The 25,847-nt window shown below is 44.0% G+C and overlaps 1 long non-coding RNA gene across 1 annotated transcript; it reads right to left on the bottom strand.

Moving 5' to 3' along the window:
• Positions 1–832: 832 nt before the first annotated feature.
• On the bottom strand, positions 833–5,982 carry Gm34507 (predicted gene, 34507). The gene is made up of 3 exons (NR_166049.1): positions 5,633–5,982; positions 2,432–2,657; positions 833–1,154 (listed from the first exon to the last, which is right to left on the bottom strand). It is a non-coding gene; the product is annotated as a predicted gene, 34507 (long non-coding RNA).
• Positions 5,983–25,847: the final 19,865 nt, after the last annotated feature.

Here is a 25,847-nt window from a genome sequence, read left to right as displayed (position 1 = left end):
GAAGATGAGGCTGGGTGGAAGGAGCAGGAAAAGCAGGCCATTCATGCATGGTGCAGTGCTGCTAGGCGGAGATGGAGAAGCAGCTGTGTGTGCTGGCTGTGGGGAGACTGAAGTGACTGGGGACACGTGATTGTGAGCTCCCTGCTCACTCACCTTTACTTCACAGCCACTGCTGCCCCTGCTCAGACATTCCTTGTCTTTCTCTGGCCCATCGCTGTCTTGGTCCTGAAGTTGAGAAGGACTGAACCTTCTAGAAAGGTTCAGCAAGGGAGTGTTGCTGCTGCTTGACTGTCCATCCACTGTAAGGCTGGACAGAGCAGCGGCACGTATACCCTCACTGATGTGAAAATATAGATGTTCATCGCTCACTACTCATGGGCAGGACTTTACTCCGGGTGTGGTGAAGACGGTCTTTAAGAGACTTGTGTTCACCATCAGCCTTGAGGAAATCCATGCAATAGGGTGCTTTTGCTACTGCCTGGGAATTCACTGTCCTTTCTCTCCATTTTCAAATTGGGACGGTGCTATAGTACATCCTGCTGAGCCCTGCAGAAGAGAGCCACTTGATGCTCTTGATTCTCAAATGTATTTGGCTCTTTGGCCAAACTCCCTCAGTAGGCTGCTTAATTTCTGTCTGAATCATGAGCTGCCCTGCTTACTCAGGAAACACAGACAACACTTTCCTCGGCCATGTGGCCATGTGCTTCTTCTAAGCAGGGAAGTACAGAGGGTACCAGGGCAACCGAGCCACAGAAACTTCTCCCTCTCCTGCATGAGAGACCTTTTACATTTTTGAGACAAAGAGGGTAAAACACTGGTTCTACTATAGTGATTCTTTGTTGAAAAATGCTTCTTTAATATTTGTTTATTAATTTTCAGAAAAGGTTTAACTTGTATCCAGGGCCTACTTCAAACTTAAGAGCATCTTGCTTCTGCCTCCTAAGTAGGGCTGCTAGAAGGGTTGCTCGAGCAGAACCCTGGTTTTACATGAGAAGAACGTGGTTATTATCTTCTAGTGGTCTCACTCCAGCACAGACATGGTCATAGTCTGTGGTCCTGGGTCCTTTGGGTGCTCCTAGCTCCTCAGAGGTGGCGCTTGGCCATGGTGGTGGAGACAGAGCCTACTGCCATGTGGATGTGACCATGTTTCACTTCTGCAAAGGACAGAAGGAGATTAGTAGTGTGTGCATGGGGACTCTTACCCATCCCGACACTTGTGTCTCTTATTTGTGTAAATCTCTAGTTTCTGTGGCTGTAGTAGAAGTAAATGCAAGAGTCAAGACCCAAAGGTGGGCTGGGGAGATGGCTCAGTTGGTCAAGAGATTGTCTTATAAGCATGAGAACCCGAGTTTAGATTTCAAAGCACAGTGAAAAACCAACCAACCAACCAACCAACCAACCAACCAACCAACCAACCAACAAACATACCAACCAGCCAGTGGGGCATGAAGCCTGCCATCCCAGCACTTGGGAGATAGTTCTTTGAGGCACAGCTTAACTCTAACTTGTTAAGTTCCAGGCCAGCCAGAGACCCAAGAAAACAGAAAAGACACAAAAGAAAAAAAGGCCGAAGTTACCTGAGGAATGTTGCCCCAGGTTGGTCCTCTGACCCACCCACCTGCAGGTACATCTATACATATGCACACAAATATGCAGGTGCACAAAGGCAAGGGGCTGGCACCAGCAGATACCCTCAGCACTGGTAGCTGGTTTCATTCAGCTATGAGGAAAGAAGCTGAAATGGCGTAATGAGAAGATTCTGTCACTTTGCATGTCCCTACCAGTTATCAGGCACAACACGAGACACTACAAACACGCAGCCACTTCCTTTTCCAATCCCATGGGTTGAGACGATTACACCTGCATTCTATAGGGGAAGGGATGGCTGACTGAACAGGTAAATGCCTTTCCCAAGATTTCAGTACTATGAAGTGGCTTCGTGTCCTCCCGGGACTGGTTAAAGTGTCAGCAGCCTTGTTTCAACCAAATATTTTTGTGGCCTAAAAAGCAGACTAGCTCATCCCTTATACTACACCCCTCTCAAGGGTTACCACAGGCTAGGCAGGTTCCCTAATATCAGGTTCTGGAAGACACAACAGAACCTGACCAGCAGTGCATTGGTCATCGTTATCTTTGTCCATGCTGATGACCAAGATGTATTAAATGGCCACCCATGACTTACACAGAGTGAATGAAGAACACAGAGTCTTCTGTCTGAGAGGACTGAACATTGTTTGAAGGCACAAAGGACCACCAAAATCACAGAGAAAGAATGTGCTAGGAAAAAGTGTTTCGTGAGGCCTCTGCCCTTTGCCTCCCGTGGAAGCTTCCCTCTCGCAGGCTGAGCACCTTGTGGGTGGCAGGTGCTGAGCATTTCATGGATATTATTGCTGATTCTCACAATGTCCTCTTAGGTAGACACTGTTTTTACCTTCATTGCACAGATGAAGTTATTCAGGCCCAGAAAGGTCTTGTGGCTGCCGGAGCCAGATGGCACAGGGAATGAAAAATGAGCCTTGTGTAGCCCTCAGGTCATCCTGACTCCGGAGGGGTGTTCTTCAGTTCTCTGGAGGAGGATGCCCGATATGACCAACGACACTCCTGTTGCAACACAAGGGGCCTGAGCTTCAAAATATGGAGACTTGCTTCAGCCAATTCTATAGGGAAGAAAGAGAAGGGGGAAATTTACTTAGAATGGCACCAACTAGAGAGCACCCCTAATATTTTAGGCATGCCCTTTGCATACCTGCTAACTTGTTACCTGCTTCTTCAAATAACAATGTATCCTGTGCTCTTTTCCAGTAAAGAGCTGTGGTTTTTAATGTATGTGTTCATGTGGGCACATATGCTGTATACTTGCAGGTCATATCCAAGTGCCTGTGTATGGGGGCCAGAGGTCAACCTTGAGTGTTTGTGGGAAGGAGATTAAGTCCTCAGTGTAAAAAATAATAATTAATTTTTCCTTCTGGCCCCTTAATTCTCATCAATAATGACACTGAGACTAATTAGTTATCATTGAATGACTAGCCCATAAGTTTTGTCTCATTCCCCAACTAGCTTGTAACATATTTAACCATTCAAACTATTCTATGTCTACTACTTAGTTAGTTACCTCTCTTCAGTCTCTGCTCGCTTCTTCCTTCGCATCTCCCCAGCGTCTCCCCCGAGCTACTCAATTGAATCTCTCTCGGATCTCTCTTTATTCTACCCTGAGTTCAGCTACTTGCTAGTTGAGTTCCTTACTGCTCTCTTGAATCTCTCTCTTCTATACTATTTCCCAGAATCCCCTCTCTTCTTGCCAGTGTTCTACCTGTTAATTCCTGCCTCAGCTCATTGGCCATTGGCTTTTTTATAGACAGGTGATGCTTATAAGAGATTCTCTCTACATCTCAGTGAATGTGTATTGTTGATCTGAGCACAGCCATGTCAAGGACCATGGTGCCTTAGACCGGTGGTTTTTAACCTTCCTCTCACTGTGACCATTTAGTACAGTTCTTCATGTTATGGTGAACCCCAACCATAGAATTATCGTTACTACTTTATAACTGTGATTTTGCTACTGTTAAGAATCATAATGTAAATATCTGATATACAGGATATCTGATATTCGACCCCTAGAGGGGTTGAGACCCACAGGCTGAGAACCGCTGTCTTAGCTCCATGGGAATCGCAAGAACTTTTCCTGGTCTGAATAAGGATGTTGACAGTGTGAGGCTGTCTCTTCTAAGATGACTTCGGCCTGGGACTGCTCCCCTACAGAGCCCCCACCTGAAATTCGCTAATCAGAACCCAGGGCTGCTGGTGTGTGTCCATTCAAGTTGCCTCCTAACCTTGCCTGCTTTTTTGTATAGGTATGTGTGTGTCTGTGGTTTCCTCATTCCCCTTTGATCTAGTAAGGTTAAGTCCAAAGCTGTTCAGGTCCTGGCAGGTCTTACTCCTCAGGAGGCATCCTCTTTGGGTTTTGAAGCAAGGCTTCTCACTACCTGGAGCTTGCCAAGTAGGCTAGGTTAGCTGGCCAGGGTGCCTCAGGGATCCTCGTCTCCATCTCCTCCGTGATGGAATTAGAAGCAAACACTACCACACCCGATATTTTTATCTGGGTTCTGGGAATTGAACTCAGTTGCTTGTATTTGCAGAATAAGAATTTTGCTAATAGCCACTTCTCAGGCTCTGCAGTGCAGCTTAAGATTATTTATTTATATTTTATGTATATGAGTATTTTGCCTTCATATATGTAGGTGCAGCATGTGTGTGCCTGGTGCTGAGTCCCTGAAGCTGGAGTTACAGACAATTGTGAGGTGACTTGCGGGTGCTGGGAACCAAGCTAAGCCCTCTACAAAAGCAACGGGTGCTCTTAAATGCTGAGCCATCCCTCCAGCCCTGAACTATAATTTTAATGACTGACTACATATTCCCTTGCTTTCCATTTTGTGACCCTGCCACCATTTATTTAAAATTCCTGAAGGTAGGCATTTATCTTGTCTCCAGTGAGTTTCATCTCTTAACAGAGATGACTAATACCTTTCCCTGTTTCTAAATCCACTCATGTCTTCACCAGTGAGAAAGATCCTAATGGTCAAAGATATTTAATGAAAACATCGGTTCCACACTTGTCTCTCTCCTCCTTTTCCAGGGAGAACCTCATTGTGCTATTTAGTGTCTCCCCAACTCCCAACCCAGAATTTTCTTGGCATTTTTCATTTCGTGTAAATTTTCTGAAATTCCCATAAACTGCCTACAGCCTTCTTTGCTTGCTTTCTTTTTTTCCCATGGTTTCTGTTAGTCCATATTCTCTATTGTATTACATACAGAGATGTAAATGTGTAATACAATATTACTTAGCCCTATTCCGTTCCTATCACACATTGATAGGAAACTCAACGTGGAATGGCTTTTCCTGTCATCTGTGGCTGGTCTCCACCGTGCTGCTCAACAGACCAACCTTTCACAAAGCCCAGCCTATCTCCCTTACTCAGTTCAAGTGAACAGATCTTTCTGCTAGCTTCTCAGGACTTCATTCTTGCTACCATACACTCATCCAGAAAAAAGTACTCCGTGCTTAATGGTGAACACCGAAGGGCCTAGGGCAGATACCAAAATAATAAACCTTGGTACTCATACTCTGGGATCCTCCGCAGCCATTTTGGAGATGGTTAGAAACACAAGCACATACTTAAATTATTTCAGAGCAGTGATCGGGGATATAGTTCAGTTGGCGGAGAGTTGCAGTTGCTTAGCACGCAGGGGGCTCTGGGTTCCAGTCCCACCATCTCAAAAATAACAAAACAAACCAAAAAAGACAGCAGCACATACAAGGTGTCAAATGAAAACCTGACGTCTTATTTTATACATGTTTTCACTTGGGAAAGTCAGTACTTTTTCTGAAAGAAAGGTGAGTGGGATTCTGCCCAGCTGCTGGGGTGAACCCCAAACTTCTACCCCGAGCCACGCCCCCAGCCTCTGGGCCATGCTGATGACCGCCCGGCTGAGTCCCCCTAACACACCCTAAGCTGATGAAGACACCCAGGTCTGAGGAGTCACGGGGACTGAGTGGACCTCAGGCGCGATCCAACCCCACTCGCTGCCCACGTTTCCCCGAGTCCGGTCTAGTTTTTACATCTTCCTCTCTCACTGAAATAGATACGCAGCCGCCTCCAGATTTAGAACAGGAGCGATGACTACTTCACGAAAGCCTGGAAAATATGACTTTTCCAGAGACGGTTCAGGTCGCTCATACATCTTCAGGTCCTGGCAACCGCAGACATGGCTTTGCCCTCGGCCGAGCCTTTGCCTCCGGGGCCCCGCCTGGGAACTCGGCAGCTTCTCCAGCCTGGTGGAGGACGCCGGAGCGGGGCCTTTAAGCCACGCCGTGTGATCCCCACCCCCTTCCAGACCGGGTTTTGCCGCCCGCCCGCCGCGTTCCCGGAGCCGAGACAGGCGTCGCGGAGGCCTCGGCGGCCAGGGGTGGCGGCGGTGGTGTGCGTGAGGGCCGCACCGCGCACGCGCGCCGGAGGGGTCGCGGGCTCCTTGCTCCCCCGGCTCGGTCAGGCCGGAACCCTCGCGCGGCCGCCCCGCCCGGAGCCGCCCGGAGCCGCCCGCGCCCGGACTCGCGACGGCCGGGCGGGGCCTGTTTCCTCGGCCCCATGTCCTCGGGCTCGCAGCCGGGAAGGAACATTCCTGGCTCTCCCCGCCCCGCTGCGCCCGTTCCCGCTCCTCCCCCGCCGCGTGTTTTCCGCCCCAGTAAAGATCGTGCCACACAAATAAGCCTCGGATGCCCTTTGCCGAGCGGGCCATTTTCAGGGCGCGTCTCCGGAGCCGCTAAAAGTCTTGTTTTCTCCCCAAAGTGGAAGGTGTGGGGGGGCGGGGGTGGCTGGGGCCGCTTCCAACTGCTCCGCACGCTCGAATAGTTGTCAGTAAAATCAAACTGACGTCAGCCGGGGGCGGGGGGGGGGGAAGATAAGTCTCTTTTGTTCTCATGTTCTCCCCCCTCCCCTCCCTTGCCATCAAAGGCAAAAAAATAAAATAAATAAATAAATAAAAATAAAATAAAAATTAAAAATAAAAAATTTTTTTCTTTTTGGAGGGTGGAGGGAAAGACCAAAAAAAAAAAAAAAAAAAAAAAAAAAGCGGCGGGGGGGGGGGGGGAATGCCGTGCAAAAAGATAGCTTCCATTAGAGCTTCTGCCCGGGCGAGGGGAATGTTTAATGAATGCATCAAGTCTTTTGATCACCCTCGCTCGGCTGGGTTCAGTAGTGCCGGAAGGTTAGTTGCATATCCTGTGGCTGATCTGAAATTCGATCAGCAGAGAGGGTCAAAGAAAAGAAAAGCATTTTAATGGGAATCAATAGAGGAGCATAGGTCTTGGAAGGAAATACGTGTTGATTAAAAATGCCACAAGATTTAAAAAAAAATGTTCAAGACCCGTTTAGAGAAAACGAGAAAAAGGAAAAGCAAGGGAGGGAGAGAGGGAAGAGAGGACAGGGAGAGGAGGGGGGTGGGGGAGACCCTTAGCAATCTATTTTCTGTGTGTGCTGCTGCCAGAGAGGCAGTCGGCAGACCAACAGTTTGTGTAATGCTTCAAGCTACAGCGGGCAAATTTAAAGCTGTATGCTCAGAACAACATAATAAATACTTATTGAAAATGCATTTCTATTTCTAAGCGGGGCTCACTCATGCATTATACAAAACACCCAGGGCTGCAGTAGCAGTCACAAGGGGACGAATAAGGTATACTGTGACTCGAGTCCTTAAAACTAAACTATGGGGCTTATAACAGTTGAGAGCAGAAATAAACAAACAAAAATTTTCCCTTAAGTCGAAAACTAACAGCTTTGAACAAAACCAAAGGCTTAAAATGGAAACTTTGAAGAAGTTGTAATTTTAAAAATATCTTAAAACTGTGAGGGTAAGGAGAAGGGAATGGTAGTAGATAGCATATTGATTGCCTTACAGAGTGGAAAATTATTGCCCTGTAGGTAGGGCAAGTGGTCAGCAATGTATGTATACAACAGTTGAAGGGTTTATGGCTCCACCTACTACAGAGAAAAAGGAAAAACAGCTTTCTAAAGCCACGCTCACACCCACCCACACATAGACTCTCTCACTCCTGCCTGCCTGGTCTGTTGGAAGAGAATCAATAGTATTTAAATTTTTACATGTTCAACAAAGACAATCCCTTCCTCATGGAGAGAGCAGCCCAGGAACGTGTGCTGGGGCTTTTCCTTCAGAAGAGTTTCAGCCGCTCCTTACTGGGCTCCTGGGGGCCAGGCCTCACTCTTCACCCACAGCTTTCTTATGCTGAGGGCTTTTTATTTTATTTTTTTCTATCTCTATAAAGAATATACAAAGGGATCAAGAAGCATTTTCAGTGTAATTTCCCTTGGATATTCCCAATAAAATTGTTTATTCAGCATCTCCCCATACTAAAATCCTTATGTCCCAGTCTCTTATGCAGCATGGTTAATATTTTCATATAGTCTTTGAATGTGACCGTGCTTTTCATAACTGTTTGATGTGTGGCCCATGATAACTGAGAATGTAGCACAACACATTTGTAGATGACAATGTCATGTGACAATGTCAAAAGGTTGGATACTCTGCTTTAAATCATCTCCAGTTTATATACCTAACACATCCTAAATGTCATACTATGCTGTACTGTTTAGTCTGTATAGCAGGGTGTGTTGGCATACAGTGAGGTGAGGTTAAGGAAGGGCTTGCAAATCTGAGGTGAGCTTGAGTTATATAGCAAGGTCACATCTAAAAGGGAAAGAAAAGGAAAGAAAAAAATGGAAGAGGAAAAGAAAAGAGAAAAAAAACAGAAGAAAAAAAAAGATTGTTTATGGATGGATTGACTCCATCATAGAAGCTATAGATATAGGAACCAAAGTGTTGACTGCCTTTAATTTAATTTGATGGATGGAGGGCCCATCAAAATTAAAAATTGTTGTTTACCACACACAACTTTAATTTTTTAAAACCTTATTTTTAGTGATGGTTCTTAAATGCTTTACTCCCCCCCCTCCCCCCTTTAGCCCACCACCCACCAGAGGTAGTAGAAAAGAAAGGATTTGGGGTAAGTGGTCCTGTTAAGAAAGGTTCTTTGGAGCAACTCCTGTTTGTGTTTTCTGGAAGTCACAGGTTAGCAGCAACAGCAGCTTGATCCACTCACAAACACCTCACAGATACTCCAGGAGTCCAGTTTAGTAGAGTCAGGATAGCAAACAGGAATCAGCAGCGGTGGCAGGACCTAGCAAACAGAGTTAGGCCTCAGCCTCAACAAGAGTCAGTAGGAGGGACCGACAGGAACACCAGGAGAAGCTCTGGTTGCTCTGCTTTCTCAGAGAAGCAAAGATCAGCAAAGACTTGGGACCCATAAGTGTTGCACAGCTAGCTGTACCAGCAAGCCACGCTCTGCCTCTGTTACTCTGTGGAGTCCTATTTATACCCTCCAAACATCACGTGTCCTCCATGTGCCTTGCCTCAGAACGTCTTGCTTCAGCACGTGCATCCAATCAGTCTGAGTCCATGGAAGCAGCAAGAAACTGCAGTACACCACCAGAACCAATACATGTATGTTGTTAGTAAAGAAACCTTCATCACGTGTCCTTTTATATGCTTGTTTTAGCAGAACATCCTCTCTCCAGTGTCTGCTTCAGTGAAATGTTCCTTCATGAGTCTGCCTTAGTCTCTCACACCCATGTCCATGTTCCTTCATGTGTTTGCCCCAGCAAAACATCATCTAACTGACTTTCCAACAACCCTTAAAATTTCCTCTTCAGCCATACTTCATACCTTAAGATCTTTTTGTTGTCTTTCAAAACAGGGTCTTGTGTAGCTCAGGCTGATCCTGACCTCACTATGTAGCCAAGGCTGGTTGATATCGGCAATCTCCTATTTCTAGCTTTCAAGCACTAGGATTGATTTCAGGCTCATACCACAGAGTTATATAATAAGATGCTTTAAAAAAATCCTTTTTGTTTTTTTTTTGGTTTTTTTTTTTTTTTTTTTTTTTTGAGACAGGGTTTCTCTGTATAGTCCTGGCTGTCCTGGAATTCACTTTGTAGACCAGGCTGGCCTCGAACTCAGAAATCCACCTGCCTCTGCCTCTCGAGTGCTGGGATTAAAGGCGTGTGCCACCACGCCCGGCTAAAAAAATTTCTTAGCAACTCTTTTAGCATTTCTTTTTGTTTGTGTGTCTTTGTACTATGTGTGTGTACATGCACGATGGTTGTATTTATGTGTTTGTGTGTGATAATGTTTACGTACCACGGCGGGCATCTGAGTAGAGGCCAGAGGGCATCAGTTCTTGCCTTCCGTCTTGTTATGGCATCTCTCTTTGGCTCCATGCTGCCAACTCCAGGCTAAATGGCTCACAAGATTTCTGGGAGATTCTTCTGTTTCCCATCTCCGTGTGAGACTGCTGGGATTACAGTCTTGCGGTAAAGTGTCTGGCTTTTACATTCCGGGGATCTGAACTGGGAACTCAGGTCATTCTACTTGCACAAAGACTGCTTTGTACCTGCTTAAAACAATACTGAGAGCTTCGGAGGCAGAGGCCATATCGCTGTTCTCATCCCTAATTCCACGGGTGCTGCCTAGAACAGTTTTGCATGTTGAAAGTAAAGCTAGCTAGTGGACATCTTTGAGTTAATAAGGGCAGACGGTGCAGTGCTTGGATTCCAGAGATGGAAAGTATGGCTTGGTAATCTCAGGTTGCCAACTTAAGTTCTTTAAAGTCCAGAAGCTTCTTTGGTAAAATGGAAAAAGTATACTTACCTGCTAGATTCATTTATACGATGAAACAATGTATGTGAAGTGCTTCATCTAATGTTCATATGTAACGTAGAAATAATATAGTTGTGTTACATATGATAAATAATATGCATGCATCTATCATCTATCTGTTTTGTTTTTATTACAGAGATTTCTCCATCCCTGGAGCCATGCCTCCCTTAACCACACTCCTAAAAAAATCTATTATCTATCTAATCTATCTATCTATCTATCTATCTATCAATCAGTATGTGTCTATTTATTTATTTTATGTGTATGGGTGTTTTTCCTGAATCCATATTTATACACATATGTGTCTGGTAGCCATGGTGGTTACAGAGGTTAACATATGGCCTAGTCTAGAGTTACAGATGTTTGTGAGCTGCCATGTGGGTGCTGGGAATTGAGCTCTGGTTCTCTGCAAGAACAAGTACACTTGACCATGAGGTCATTGCTTCAGCCTCCCCCTCCCCCGACCGCATGTGCTTTACGCACATCTTTATGATGTCTTTCTTTGAATATGCAGCAAGCATCTTGTTGCCTCCTCCTGAATTTCTTGGAATCCTGGCTCTTGAGACATTTCCTCTCAGGACATGACTGTAATCTTCAAGACTGAGGAACTGGGTCTAGGTGAGATCATTTGTAGGTGGGCTGGTTGATATCATGCAATCTGCTTCCAGCAGTGTTCCAGCAGCCAGCAGATAGCATCGACCTTCAGCCTTGACAGTTGCCCATCTGGTTTTTCCCTCCTGTTTAATGCCAGCTGCTGTCTAATCCCAAATCAGAACTACCCAGTTGAGCTCGCCCACAGCGCTGTGAAGAGTCAATAAATAATAAATGTGTAAGATAGGCTGTGCACCAAATGTGCACTCCAAATTTTGTGTGTTGGAAACTTAATAACCAAAATCTTGTGCTAACGGCTCTTGAAGGGGTGGAGCTTTTGCAGCTTCATAAGTTGCTGAGGGAGTGGCTGTGTTGTAAAACACACTTGCTCTGTGCTATTGTGGGATGCTCTCTGCCACATTACGATCTAGCAAGAGAGCCTACATCCGAAACTGAGCAGATGTGGCTGCTAGTCTTGGATTTCTGGCCTCCAGAACTGGCAGCTAAAGAGATTTCTCATCTTTATAAATTTCTTGGTCTTAGGTGTTTAGTCGTAGCAATAGAAAATGACAGAGACAACTGGTTTTTATGACATTTTTAAATTTTATGGTAAGTACTAAACCCATTTGTTTAATAAATATAGATGGAATAACCTAGCTGCTTGGTAGGTTTTTCTTGAGCTCATTCTTCCTGTCCCTGCTACTCTTCACCTACAGAAAGCCTGATAGCATTGATCCCCGAGGTTGCTTAAGCCAAATACAGGCTACAAAGAATCTCTCATGCTCTTTTCTCAGGAGTTTGGAGCCTAAATTGGGGAAAATTTATTTATTTAGTAGAAAGGGAAGTTTTTTTTTTCTGTTGTGAAATTCATACCTGAGTGTTATATTCCCATCTCCCCCAGCTCCCTCTTAAATCCATGATCCATTCTTTAATTACCATTGTGTGTCCTCCGTGTCCACTCGGTTCTCTCTCACCTACCCACAAGATAAAGATGCCACTATTCATGGGGCTGGCTTGCCAGCTGGATTGTTGGGATTCACGGATTTTACGATAGATAGGACTATTGATTGCTTCTGTCCTTTGGCAGCTTACACAGCACTTCTGAAGTCTGTGAGCGAGCCCTCAGGGAGGAGGCCTCCAGTCAGCCCCTGCTCAAGTCCTCCAAGTGCCAAGGTTGGGAAGGTGTGTTCTCTTCACCTAGAGGAGCTTACCCAAGGTAAATGGTAAAAGTGCGTATTGTTCGGGGGTCTCTCTGGCTCCACTGACCAAGAATTTGAAGGCAGGTTTCCCATTCCTGGCCCTGGGTTTTTGTTAGAAACTCTATGGTTCTCAGGCAAAGCATCATTCCCCTTGACATAACTCCAGGAAGAAAATCTGATCTAAGCTGGATGGTGTGGCACAGGTCTTTAATCTAAGCACTCAGGAGGCAGAGGCAGGTAGATCACTGAGTTTGAGGCTAGCCTGGTATACAGAATTAATTCTAGCATAGCCCCAGGGCTACACAGAGAAACCCTGTCTCAAAAAGTCAACTAACTAACTAACTAACTAACTAACTAGCTAATTAACTAATATGATCTATATGAATTTTATGAGTAAGCTTATAAAATGTTTCTGTATGACTTTATCAAACATCCTTAGTGCTATCTATTTCTTACCCCACACTCCCATATTATTAGTCTTTCCTATAATGGCTAATCTTGGTTGTCAACTTGACGAACTTGGGAAGAGGGAAACTTCACCGAGGAATTTCCCCCATTGGATTGACCTGTAGGCATGTCTGTGAGCATTTTCTTGATTACTAATTAGTATAGGAGGACCCAGACCACTATGGGTGGTTCCATCCCTAGCAAGTGCGCCTGGGCTGTTATAAGAAAAGTAGCTGAGCCATGGGGGCAAAGCAATAAATAGCATTCCTCTGTGGTCTCTGCTTCAGTTTCTGTTTCCAGGTTTCTGTCTTGACCTCCTGTATTGACTTCTCTTGGTAAACAAGACAAACCCTTTCCTCTCCCAATTTATCTTTGGTCAGTATTGTTTTGTTTTGTTTGTTTTTTAGTCTTCATTATAAATCAGTAATTTATTAGCAACAAAAATGGGTGAGTTCTCAAGTCAGTAGATACCATATGACTTCAATTATATTTCTTTTTTTCTTATAACTTTTGTTTCTTTTTTTGATTTACAATGTTTATTGTAAATAACAAAAATAAAAAATGTACAAGCATACAGGATGACTTAGGCACAAATTGTTTCAATAAATTAATAAAAAATACTACTATAGAAAAATAGACACAATAATTGGTCAGAGTTCATAAGAGTGTAAGTAATGAAGTAAATGGAGAGATACCTTTCCATTTAAAAATGCAAATCATAATAACAAGCAGCATTTGAACATATAGTGACAAAACTCTAAAACGTCTGATGCTAACCAGTATTTATGAAAATATAGACATAAATTATAAGTTTATGTTGACTTTTGCTAGTGTATGCTCTCTCCAGTTTCTTTTGTTTTCAATTTTTTACTAGATATTTTCTTCATTTACATTTGAAATGCTATCCCGAAAGTTCCCTATACCCCCCCCCCCGCCCTGCTCTCCTACCCACCCACTCCCACTTCTTGGCCCTGGTGTCCCCCTGTACGGGGGCATATAAAGTTTGCATGAACAAGGGCCTGTTTTCCCAATGATGGCCAACTAGGCCATCTTTTGCTACATATGCAGCTAGAGACATGAGCTCTGGGGGTACTGGTTAGTTCATATTGTTGTTCCACCTATAGGGTTGCAGACCCCTTCAGCTATTGGGTACTTTCTTTAGCTCCTCCATTGGCGACCCTGTGTTCCATCCAATAGCTAACTGTGAGCATCCACTTCTGTATTTGCCAGGCACTGGCATAGCCTCACACGAGACAGCTATATCAGGGTCCTTTCAGGAAAATCTTGCTGGCATATACAATCGTGTCTGCATTTGGTGGCTGATTATGGGATGGATCCTTGGGTGGGGTAGTCTCTGGATAGTCCATCCTTTCGTCTTAGCTCCAAACTTTGTCTCTGTAATTCCTTCCATGGGTAGTTTGTTCCCTATTCTAAGGAGGAATGAAGTATCCACACATTGGTCTTCCTTCTTCTTGATTTTCTTGTGTTTTGCAAATTGTATCTTGGGTATTCTAAGTTTCTGGGCTAATATCCACTTATCACTGAGTGCATATCTAGTGAATTCTTTTGTCATTGGGTTACCTTACTCAGGATGATATCCTCCAGATACATTGATTTGCCCAAGAATTTCATAAATTCATTGCTATAATAGCTGAGTAGAACTCCATTGTGTAAATGTACCACATATTTTGTATCCATTCCTCTGTTGCGGGGCATCTGGGTTCTTTCTAGCTTCTGGCTATTATAAATAAGGCTGCTATGAACATAGTGGAGCATGTGTCCTTCTTACCAGTTGGAACATCTTCTAGGTATATGCCCAGGAGAGGTATTGCTGGATCTTCCGGTAGTACTATGTCCAATTTTCTGAGGAATCGCCAGACTGACCTCCAGAGAGGTTGTACAAGTTTGCAATCCCACCAGCAATGGAGGAGTGTTCCTCACCAGCATCTACTGTCACCTGAATTTTTGATCTTAGTCATTCTGACTGGTGTAAGGTAGAATCTCAGAGTTGTTTTGATTTGCATTTCTCTGATGATTAAGGATGTTGAACATTTTTTCAAGTGCTTCTCAGCCCTTTGGTATTCCTCAGTTGAGAATTCTTTGTTTACTTCTGTACCCAATTTTTAATGGGGTTATTTGAATTCCTGGAGTCCAGCTTCTTGAGCTCTTTGTACATATTGGATATTAGTCCCCTATCAGATTTAGGATTGATAAAAATCCTTTCGCAATCTATTGGTGGCATTATTTTGTCTTATTAACAGTATCTTTTGCCTTACAGAAGCTTTGCAATTTTATGAGGTCCCATTTATCAATTCTTGATCTTACAGCATAAGCCATTGCTGTTCTATTCAGGAATTTTCTCCCCCTGTGCCCATATCTTCGAGGCTTTTCCCCACTTTCTCCTCTATAAATTTCTGTGTCTCTGTTTTTTTTGTGGAGGTCTTTGATCCACTTAGACTTGAGCTTTGTACAAGGAAAAAAGGATGGATCAACTCTCATTCTTCTACATGATAACCGCTAGTTGTGCCAGCACCATTTGTTGAAAATGCTGTCTTTTTTCCACTGGATGGTTTTAGTTGCCTTGTCAAAGATCAAGTGACCATAGGTGTGTGGGTTCATTTCTGGGTCTTCAATTCTATTCCATTGGTCTACCTGTCTGTCAATGTACCAGTACCATGCAGTTTTTATCACAATTGCTCTGTAGTACAGCTTGAGGTCAGGCATGGTGATTCCACCAGAGGTTCTTTTATTGTAAAGAATAGTTTTTGCTATCTTAGGTTTTTTGTTATTCCAGATGAATTTGCAAATTGCCCTTTCTAACTCAATGAAGAATTGAGTTGGAATTTTGATGGGGATTGCATTGAATCTATAGATTGCTTTTGGCAGGACAGCCATTTTGACTATATTAATCTTGCCAATCCATGAGCATGGGAGATCTTTCCATCTTCTGAGATCTTCTTCAATTTCTTTCTTCAGAGACTTGAAGTTCTTGTCATACAGATCTTTCACTTCCTTAGCTAGAGTCACACACAAGATATTTTATATTTTTTGTGACTATTGTGAAGGGTGTTGTTTACCTAATTTCTTTCTCAGCCTGTTTACCTTTGTGTAGAGAAAGGCCACTGCTTTGTTTGAGTTAATTTTATATCCAGCTACTGCACTGAAGCTGTTTATCAGGTTTAGGAGTTTTCTGGTGGAATTTTTAGGGTCACTTATATATACTATCATATGACCTGCAAATAGTGATATTTTGACTTCTTCCTTTCCAATTTGTATCCCCTTGGTCTCCTTTTGTTGTTGAATTACTCTGGCTAGGGCTTCAAGTACTATATTGAATAGGAAGGGAGAAAGTGGGCAGCCTTGTCTAGTCCCTGATTTTAGTGGGATTGCTTTGAGTTTCTCTCCATTTAGTTTGATGTTGGCTACTGGTTTGCTGTATATTGCTTTTACTATGTTTAGATATGGGCCTTGAATTCCTGATCTTTCCATGACTTTTATCATGAAGGGGTGTTAGATTTTGTCAAATGCCTTCTCAGCATCTAATGAGGTGATCATGTGATTTTTGGCTTTGAGTTTGTTTATATAGTGGATTACCTTGATAGATTTAAATATATTAAACCATCCCTGCATCCCTGGGATGAAGCCCACTTGGTAATGAAGGATGATCGTTTTGATGTGTTCTTGGATTAGGTTTTCGAGGATTTTATTGAGTATTTTTGCATTGATATTCATAAGGGAAATTGATCTGAAGTTCTCTTTCTTTGTTGGATCTTTGTGTGGCTTAGGTATCAGAGTAATTGTGGCTTCATAGAATGAAATTGGGTAGAGTACCGTCTGTTTCTATTTTGTGGAATAGTTTGCTGAGAGTTGGAATTAGGTCTTCTTTGAAGGTCTGATAGAACTCTGCACTAAACCCATCTGGTCCTGGGCTCTTTTTTTGGTTGGGAGACTATTAATGACTGCTTCTATTTCTTTAGGGGAAATGAGACTGTTAAGATCATTAATCTGATCCTGATTTAACTTTGGTACCTGGTATCTGTCTAGGAAGTTGTCCATTTCATCCAGGGTTTCCAGTTTTGTTGAGTATAGCCTTTTGTAGTAGGATCTGATGCTGTTTTGGATTTCCTCAGGTTCTGTTGTTATGTTTCCTTTTTCATTTCTGATTTTGTTAATTAGGAGTCTGTCCCTGTGCCCTCTAGTTAGTCTGGCTAAGGGTTTATCTATCTTGTTGATTTTCTCAAAGAACCAGCTCCTGATTTGGTTGATTCTTTGAATAGTTCTTTTTGTTTTGACTTGGTTGATTTCAGTACTAAATTTTATTATTTTCTGCCATCTACTCCTCTTGGGTGAATTTGCTTTCTTTCGTTCTAGAGCTTTTAGGTGTGCTGTTAGGTTGCTAGTGTATGCTCTTTCTAGTTTCTTTTTGGAGGAACTCAGGGCCATGAGTTTTCCTCTTAGGACTGCTTTCATTGTGTCCCATAAGTTTGGGTATGTTGTGGCTTCATTTTCATTAAACTCTAAAAAGTGTTTAATTTCTTTCTTCATTTCTTTCTTGACCAAAGTATCAATGAGTAGGGTGTTGTTCAGTTTCCACGTGAATGTTGACTTTCTATTATTTATGCTGTTATTGAAGATCAGCCTTAGTCCATGGTGATCTGATAGGATGCATGGGATAATTTCAATATTTTTGTATGTTGAGGCCTGTTTTGTGACCAATTATATGGTCAATTTTGGAGGAGGTACCATGAGGTGCTGAGAAGAATGTATATCCTTTATTTTAGGATAAAATGTTCTGTAGATATCTGTTAAATCCATTTGTTTCATAACTTCTGTTTTTTTCACTGTGTACCTGTTTAGTTTCTGTTTCCACAATCTTTCCATTGATGAAAGTGGTGTGTTGAAGTCTCCCACTATTATTGTGTGAGGTGCAATGTGTGCTTTGAGCTTTACTAAAGTTTCTTTAATGAATGTGGCTGCCCATACATTTGGAGCATAAATATTTAGAATTGAGAGTTCATTTTGGTAGATTTTTAACTTTGATGAGTATGAAGTTCCCCTCCTTGTCTTTTTTGATAAGTTTGGGCTGGAAGTCAATTTTATTCGATATTAGAATGGATACTCCAGTTTGTTTCTTCAGACCATTTGCTTGGAAAATTGTTTTTCAGCCTTTTACTCTGAGGTAGTGTCTGTCTTTTTCCCTGAGGTGGGTTTCCTGTAAGCAGCAAAATGTTGGGTCTTGTTTGTGTAGCCAGTCTATTAGTATATGCCTTTTTATTGGGGAATTAAGTCCATTGATGTTAAGAGAAATTAAAGAAAAGTAATTGTTGCTTCATGTCATTTTTGTTGTTTAAAGTTGTAATTCTGTTCTTGTGGCTGTCTTCTTTTCGGTTTGATGAAGGATTACTTTCTTGCTTTTTCTAGGGTCTAGTTTCCATCTTTGTGTTGGTGTTTTCCCTTTATTATCCTTTGAAGGGCTGGATTTGTGAAAAGATATTGTGTGAATTTGGTTTTGTCATGGAATACTTTGGTTTCTCCATCTATGGTAATTGAGAGGTTGGCTGGGTATAGTAGCCTGGGCTGGCATTTGTGTTCTCTTAGTGTCTGTATAACATCTGTCCAGGATCTTCTGTCTTTCATAGTCTCTGGTGAGAAGTCTGGAGTAATTCTAATAGGTCTGCCTTTCTATGTTACTTGACCTTTTCCCCTTACTGCTTTTAATATTCTGTCTTTATTTAGTGCATTTGTTGTTCTGATTATTATGTGTTGGGAGGAATTTCCTTTCTGGTCCAGTCTATTTGGAGTTCTGTAGGCTTCTTGTATGTTCATGCGCATCTCTTTCTTTAGGTTTGGAAAGTTTTCTTCTATAATTTTGTGAAGATATTTGCTGGCCCTTTAAGTTGAAAGTCTTCATTCTCATCTATACCCATTATCCTTAGGTTTGGTCTTCTCATTATTTCCTGGATTTCCTGGATGTTTAGAGTTAGGATCTTTTTGCATTTTTCATTTTCTTTTATTGTTGTGTCCATGTTCTCTATGGAATCTTTTGCACCTGAGATTCTCTCTTCCATTTCTTGTATTCTGTTGCTGATGCTCACATCTATGGTTCCTGATTTCTTTCCTAGGGTTTCTATCTTCAGAGTTGTCTCCCTTTGGGTTTTCTTCATTGTTTCTACTTCCATTTTCAGATTTTGGATGGTTTTGTTCAATTCCATCACCTGTTTGGTTGTGTTTTCCTGTAGTTCTTTAAGGGATTTTTGTGTTTCCTCTTTCAGGTCTTCTACCTGTTTAGCAGTGTTTTCCTGTAATTCCTTGAGGGATTTTTGTGCTTCCTCTTTAAGGGCTTCTACTTGTTTAGCAGTGTTCTCCTGTATTTATTTAAGTGAGTTATTAATGTCCTTCTTAAAATCTTCTACCACCATCATTAAATATGATTTAAATCTGAGTCTTGCTTTTTGGGTGTACTGGGGTATCCAGGACTCGTTGTGGTGGGTGTACTGTGTTCTGATGATGCCCAGTGTTTTTGGTTTCTCTTAGTAAGATTCTTATGTTTGCTTTTTGCCATTTGGTAATCTCTGGTGTTAATGTTCAAGCTGTCTCTGGCTGGAGCTTGATCCTCCTGTGATTCTGTTAGCCTCTGTCAGCACTCCTGGAAGAGCAACTCTCACCTGAGTCCCAGTGTTCAGAGCACTCTCTGCAGGCAAGCTCTCCTCTTGCAGGTCCAGCAGTCTGGAGCTCTAATCCACCTCCTGAGTCTTGGAGTAAGAGCCCTTCCTGTAGGCGACTGTCCTCTGGAAAGGAAGGTGTCCAGGGGTCTGGGTCTCAGCTCTGCCTCCTGGTTGAGGATGAAGGTCCGAAGGGACCCTGTCCAAGAAGCTCTGTTGCTTCTGTCACCCACGTTCTCTCCAGCGATCACGAGGTCCTGTGTGTGCAAGGGGTCCTGCGGTGTGGAGAGTCCTCTCGAACCCTCAACTCCCTTGGCCGGGTTCAAGCAGAAGATGGCGGGGCTGGCCCAATTGGAAAGAATCCCAGCCTCTGGTCAGGCGGGGTTCCTTTGTCCCTGTTCCTGCTGGCACAAGACCCTCCTAGATTCTTTGGAGCTGATGTTGCATTCCACTCACCTGTGATCCTGAGGTGATGCCTAGGTCCTGTGGTGTGGAGAGTCCTCTGGGGCCCTTGGCAGCCTCCACCCGGTTCAGGCAGAAGATCTTTGGTCAGTATTTATCACAGCAGCAAGAAGCAACTTAAGATTCTCTCTCCCATCCAGCTTAGGCTCCTCCCCCAGTTTTGAGGTAACCCAGACTCAGATCTAGAAAGACAAAAGCCAAAACCTCTCTCTTACTTGTGGATCCTAGCTAGAGAGTCTATAACATGAAGTCACCACCAGAATCAGGAAAGTGGAGAAGTGCTGTGAAGGGCTGGGGGCTGCCGGGAACTTTAGCGACAGGGATGGTAGGATGCTAGGAAGCAGGAGATGAGCTCAGTCTCTCATGGGTGCTTTAGTATCAGCGCCGCCTTCCCCACCCTGAGGTGGCTTTCTCCTATCTCCCGGACCCTGGGATAGCTTCTCTTATAGGAAATTTTCCTTCCAGGCTTTTGATGCAGTTCTTTTGTTCATAGGATGTTCAAAACGTTAAAACCAAGGAGGACAAAATTTTACTAGTTTCAGAGCCGCTGAAGCGTGTGGCCCTAGCAACCCCTTCATTTTAGTATTTACACTCCCAATGTTCACTTGGAATATAAGGAGACCCTCGGCGTCTGTGGGGAATTGGTTCTAGGACCCCACTACAAACCAAAACCTACATGCTTCTGACTTCATACATGCAGACAAAGCAGTGCAGGCGCCCTGCGCATGCCCAGGGAGCGAGGAGAGCAAAGACACCTCTCTTTCCCCAGCGTTTGATTTTGGTAAATCCACAAACGGCTCTCTGGTATGGAGGACCTGATTGTCTTTCGTTTGTGAATCATATAATCTGTCCCCTGGGTGGCTGGTGGAGAGTAAGCAGTGACCTTTAGTCAGTAGCAGATCTTGGGCTGTGCTTGAAACAATTTTCTAGAGTTGAGTGGTTACAAAAAGGGTTCCCCCCCCTTTTCAAATTCTATATATAGTAGTGTCAGCACCAGGGAGACATGGTACCCAACTGCTAAACTCCATAAGCAACGAAAGTAAAACAGCTTTAAAACCTTTGAAAGACAAATTATAAACTTATAGGCACATTAAAAAGTAAGCATCAGGGGCTGGCGAGATGGCTTAGCGGAAGAGTGCTTGCTGTAGACACGTGAGGATCTGAGTTCAGACCCCAGCATCCCAGCAAAGAGCTGGGTGTGATCATGCTTGCCCTTGATTGCTCTGGGGACAAAGACAGGATGACCCCTCGGGCTTGTGAACAGCCAAACTAGTTCTAGGTTCAGTGAGAGACCTTGTTTCAAAGATACAATATGATATCCTGATATCCTCCTCTGACCTTCTTACAGGCCTACATATCCCCAGCCCAAATAGGTATAAAACGTACATACACACCATAAAAGTAGACAATCTATAGATCTCAATGAGGTAGACCTGGGCATGGGAAAGAGAGCAGTGGTTACATACAATATTGAGGGATGAGGCATGTATGGTTTAGTGGATTGCAGAATAAGGTCAGGCTACTTACTTAGTTAAAGACTGTAGAGAGAATCTCTTATAAGCATCACCTGTCAAAACCAAACCAAACCAAACCAAAACCACAAACCAAAACAACAACAACAACAACAACAACAACAACAAACCCCACCTATGGCCAATGAGCTGAGGCAGGAAACAGGAGGTGGGACATCCAGCAAGGAGAGAGAGAATTCTGGGAGATAGTCAGAAGTGGAAGTTTCGACAGCCAGACATTGAGAAAGAAGGCCAGGACTGAAGGAGAGGTAACCAACCAGCAGGTAGCTGAACTCAGGATAGAATAAAGGGGAGATTCACCCTAGGAACTCGGAGGAGACAGGGAGAGGAAAGCAGCCACGTAACTGAACCCACGTTAGAATAAAAGGGATAAGAGAACAAGCCAAGCTTATGGCCCAGACTAATTAATAAATAATTAGTCTCAGATTTGTTATTGTGGCTGGGAGGGAAAACTTGGATTTACATTTTACAAGAGATGAAGGGATTCTGGGAAATATATTTAGATATATACTGAGGTATGTATCTATGTGTATGTGTGTTCTTAGAGTAAACTTTTGTAAAGATAAAACACAAGTCCCTTACAGAACTTGATTGGTATCTTTGAGTCTTCATGCATAGAATATGCCCACAGTGAAATATGTCTTAATAAGCAAGTATGTCAACTAATTTTCATGGCGCTTCACAGGCCCTTCATACTGGAACTTCCATACAGCCTTCCAGAGTGGAAGCTGCTTTCTGGAATTTACTGGTGAGGCAGCACACTATCTCCTTGGGAGGGCTGGCTGAAGGTGCTTCTCTGTCCCCTGCTGCTGGAACCAACTTGGTTTGAATCATGTCTGTAGAGACTTATTTAGGACAATGAAGTCTCCATGTTGGTTTTTGTAGTTGATTTTGACTCTTGCCGTTGGACCCTTTCTGTAATGCTTGTTTCATCTGTCCCAAACTAAGTCCATGAGCTGTGCTAGCTGTCTGCTCTTGGAAACACGATGTGTACTCTGAGCCAGAGAGAGGTTGCTTAGCCACACACAAGGGCAGCCTCCAGATGAGCTTTGCTGGAAAAAACCTCAAATAATCTAATGAACACTGGCTGGAACTTCGGGACGATTTTGGACACTATAAAGAAGCCACCAGGGAAGGAAAATGTGGAACATAGTCAACAGACTGTCTGAATTGTGATCTAGAGAAAGGGACGAGACTCAGTCGAGGAGGAGGCTGGGGCTTGAGAAGCAGCAATGACAAGGACAGTGGAACTGCAGGCGTTGGAGGTGTTGCCCTGGTTCCATGAAGATGTGGAGATGTTTAAGCTAGTACTGACCTTTTAATATTTGATCGGAAAGCTAAGGCTCCTTTTAAGCGATGAACTCCTTTTGGCACTAACCACGCCCCCACTTTGGCTTGTGTAGCTCAGCTGTGGCTCCCAAGTCTGACAGGCCCTCCGAAGAGCTTCAGCTGTGGTAGTGGTAGTGGATCTGGGGAAAGGAACTTTTTATGGCAATCCTTTTAAGGTTGTTACATCCTCCCGTATCTGTCCCTTGCTCTTGCAGTCTGAAATGGTTGTATGTGTTTTGTACTTGTGTTAGTTTAATTACAAATATTATTTTTATCATGGTACAATGCACACAGCGTAAAGTTTACCATTGTTCTCATGTTTATGGGTACAGTTTGGGGTCTGGCCATTGCCACTTGGCACCGGGCAGGAAGAACATGCTCGAGACAACCTGGCCCCACCGAGTGCCACATGGTGCAGTTGGGGCATAGTATTCCTAAGATGACCTCAGCCACTCAGAGGAAGTGGAAACTTATGGGTTCTTTGGAAAGTCAATGGGATGGAGTTTTGCTGGGGCAAACATGGGAAGGAGTACTTGGCTGAAATGGACACAGGTGAAAGGCTAAGTTAGATTTGTGAAGGAACATTTAGCTGAAACAGACACAGCTGAAAGGATGTTCTGCTAAAGCAAGCATGAGAAAGGGACACATGATGAAGGATTCTTTGCTAACAACACGCATGTGTTGGTCCACCTTGCAATGCATAGCTGAGCTGCATTTGTGGGACTCCATAGAGAGAAATGCACCAACTTCTGATGGCGTGCTGCAGCTTCCTGCTGCTTCCTCAGACTTGGATGATGGCAATGTGATGTCAGCTGAGACAGACACACGTGCTGAGGTAAGATCTGTAGAGGACACGTGACATTTGGAGGGTATAAATAGGACTCAATGGGCAGTGACAGAGGCAGATCTTGGCTTGCTGGTACAGCTAGCTGTGCAATGCTTGTGGGTCTCACATCTTTGCTGATCTTTGCTTCCCTGAGAGGGGCACAGCTGAGAAATTCTGGTGTCCTGTTGGTTCTTTCTGCTGACTTGAGTCAAGGCTGAGACCTGGCTGTCTCTGCTAGGTTGTGTGACAGTTGTTGCTAACCCAACTCTACCGAACTGGACTGCTGATGCATCTGTGAAATGTTTGTGAGTGGATCGAGCTGCCCCTGCTAACCTGGGAACTAAACTGCCAATTTCCAGGCAACACAAACAATAGTTGCTCCAAAGAATCTTTCTAAACAGGTCCACTTCCCCTGAATCCTTTGTTTTCCACTACCTCTGGTGGGTGGTGGGCTAAAGGGAGGTTAAAATGTTTAAGAACCATCATTAAAAATAGGATTTGAAAAATCACTCAGAGACCCTGCTGACTCTGAGGACTACCACATCTGAGTCTGTAGCCCTGTAGCAGTTGGGTCTGTTACCACTAAAGGCCATGACAACATCCCTGGTCTGGGCTGCTGCCAGGGTCATGTTGATGATGTCTGACTGCTGTTCAGAACTGGCTTCACCCCTCTCTGGTTGCAACCCTCAGGATAGCAGGCCCTCCACACCTTGCCCTGGAAGTACAGTAGAGCTGGCCCTGGTTGCGGGTCAGGGGAAGTTGCTGAGCTGGCCCACCTCTTGCTGTCTGTGCTGTGATGTGGGGTTTCTGGAGAGATGCCCCTCTGTTCCCTATGACTCCTGAAGCAAGCTGGAGAGCTGGCCTCACCCTTAGCCTGGGCAGTGTAGGAGAGCTGGCCAAGAAGTCATGAGAGTGGAAGAGCTAGCTAGCCCTGTACCTTGCCTGGGCTTCATAGAAGAGCTGGACCTGGCGATGTGGAACAGATGAACTGTCCTGAGGGGGTGAGCACAGGAGAGCTTGCTCTGCCACTGCCCTGCCTGGTGGTGCTGTGGGTGACAGAGAGGTCCTCCTTATCCCCAACCCTACCCCCTTACCTCCTGTGGCAGACTGGAGAAGTGATCCTGCAGTCACGAGAGAGGGACAGCTGGTTCTACCCCTCCCTGGCTGGGTGAGCAAGCTGGGACAGTGCTGGAGAGCTCACCCTGGTGGTGTGGGTACAGGAGAGCAGGCAGGCTGACCAACTCAGCTACCCCTCAGGTCCAGATCCAGGACCTTGAGTTGGCTAACTCCACATCTACCCCACCTATGAACTGCTGGAGATTGTGAAAGGGCTGGCCCTGCAGAGCCAAAGTTGCAGGATCTCTGTGGCACAGGTAACAATAGGATAGCCGAGAGGAGTCTCAGTGAGGATCTAGTATTGATAGTATGGCAGAAGCCAGCAGCCTAGACCGATGACTCAAAGGAATGAGCTTTTACAAGTGAAAGTGTAGAGACAAAAGGCTATACTGTGGGGCATGCTACAGCTTCTTCAATGAGATATTTTATTGTTCTATACTTCTTATTTTGTTGGGGGAGAGGTTGCAAGGGTGGAGGGAGAGATACAAAGGGATGGGGAGATGAGAAATATTGGGGTGCATGATGTGAAATTCACAAAGAATTAAAAAAATGTTTTAAAAAGAGTGTAGCTTAGGGTCAACAAGATGGTTCAGCAGGTAGAGGTGCATCGGGCACAAGCCTGGCAGCCCGACTTTGGTCCCCAGAACCTGTGTAAAGGCAGAAGGAGAGAAGTGACTCCACAAAGCTGTCTTTTGACCTCCACGTGTACATTATACACATAAGTGCACACACCGTGTGCAATGCACTAATGTGACTGTAGAAACTCAAGAGCACAGCTTAGTACATCGAGTACATTTATTGTTTGCAGCCAATGCCAGCCACTCAGTCTCAGTAACTCCCCACTTTCCTCCCCATCATTCCTTGGAAATTACTATTCTATGGTCCTACACTGAGTGTGACTGTCACAGCCTAGTAATTTTAGTATCTAGTAATTTTACATTAACTTTTAAAATTGAATTGTGTGTGTGTGTGAGTGTGAGTGTGAGTGTTTATACATACAGACCCATGTGGAAGTCAGCGGACAGTTTTAACGAGACAGTTCTCTCCTGCTACATCGGTCCTGGGGATTGAACTTAGGTCATTAAGGGCTCATTGGCATGAGCCCTTACCCTGCTGAGCCATCTTGCCAGGCCTTAATTTTGGCAGGAATCTCACAGCATGTGTTACTGAAAGTTTTAATGCCTTCAAATGTTTAGCATATTTTAATTTTTTTCTCCTAATGTGTGTTTTCTTTTAAAGCTGTTTTCTCTCAAGTCATCCTCAGCGAGGGTCAGAACTTTAGGCCTGATGACTATTAAACAAGGAATTGTAGATAAGTCATGATACTCTCCCTCCTCTGACTTGATTGGCTCTTTCTTCTATGTATAAAACAAGGTCTTCTCCGGTTGAGATGGTC

The sequence above is a fragment of the Mus musculus genome, chromosome 17 (genome assembly GCF_000001635.26).
Source record: "Mus musculus strain C57BL/6J chromosome 17, GRCm38.p6 C57BL/6J".
Classification (NCBI taxonomy): domain Eukaryota; kingdom Metazoa; phylum Chordata; class Mammalia; order Rodentia; family Muridae; genus Mus; species Mus musculus.
The sequence above is the reverse complement of the archived record's forward strand: the minus strand, read 5'-3'. Positions and strand labels throughout refer to the sequence as shown.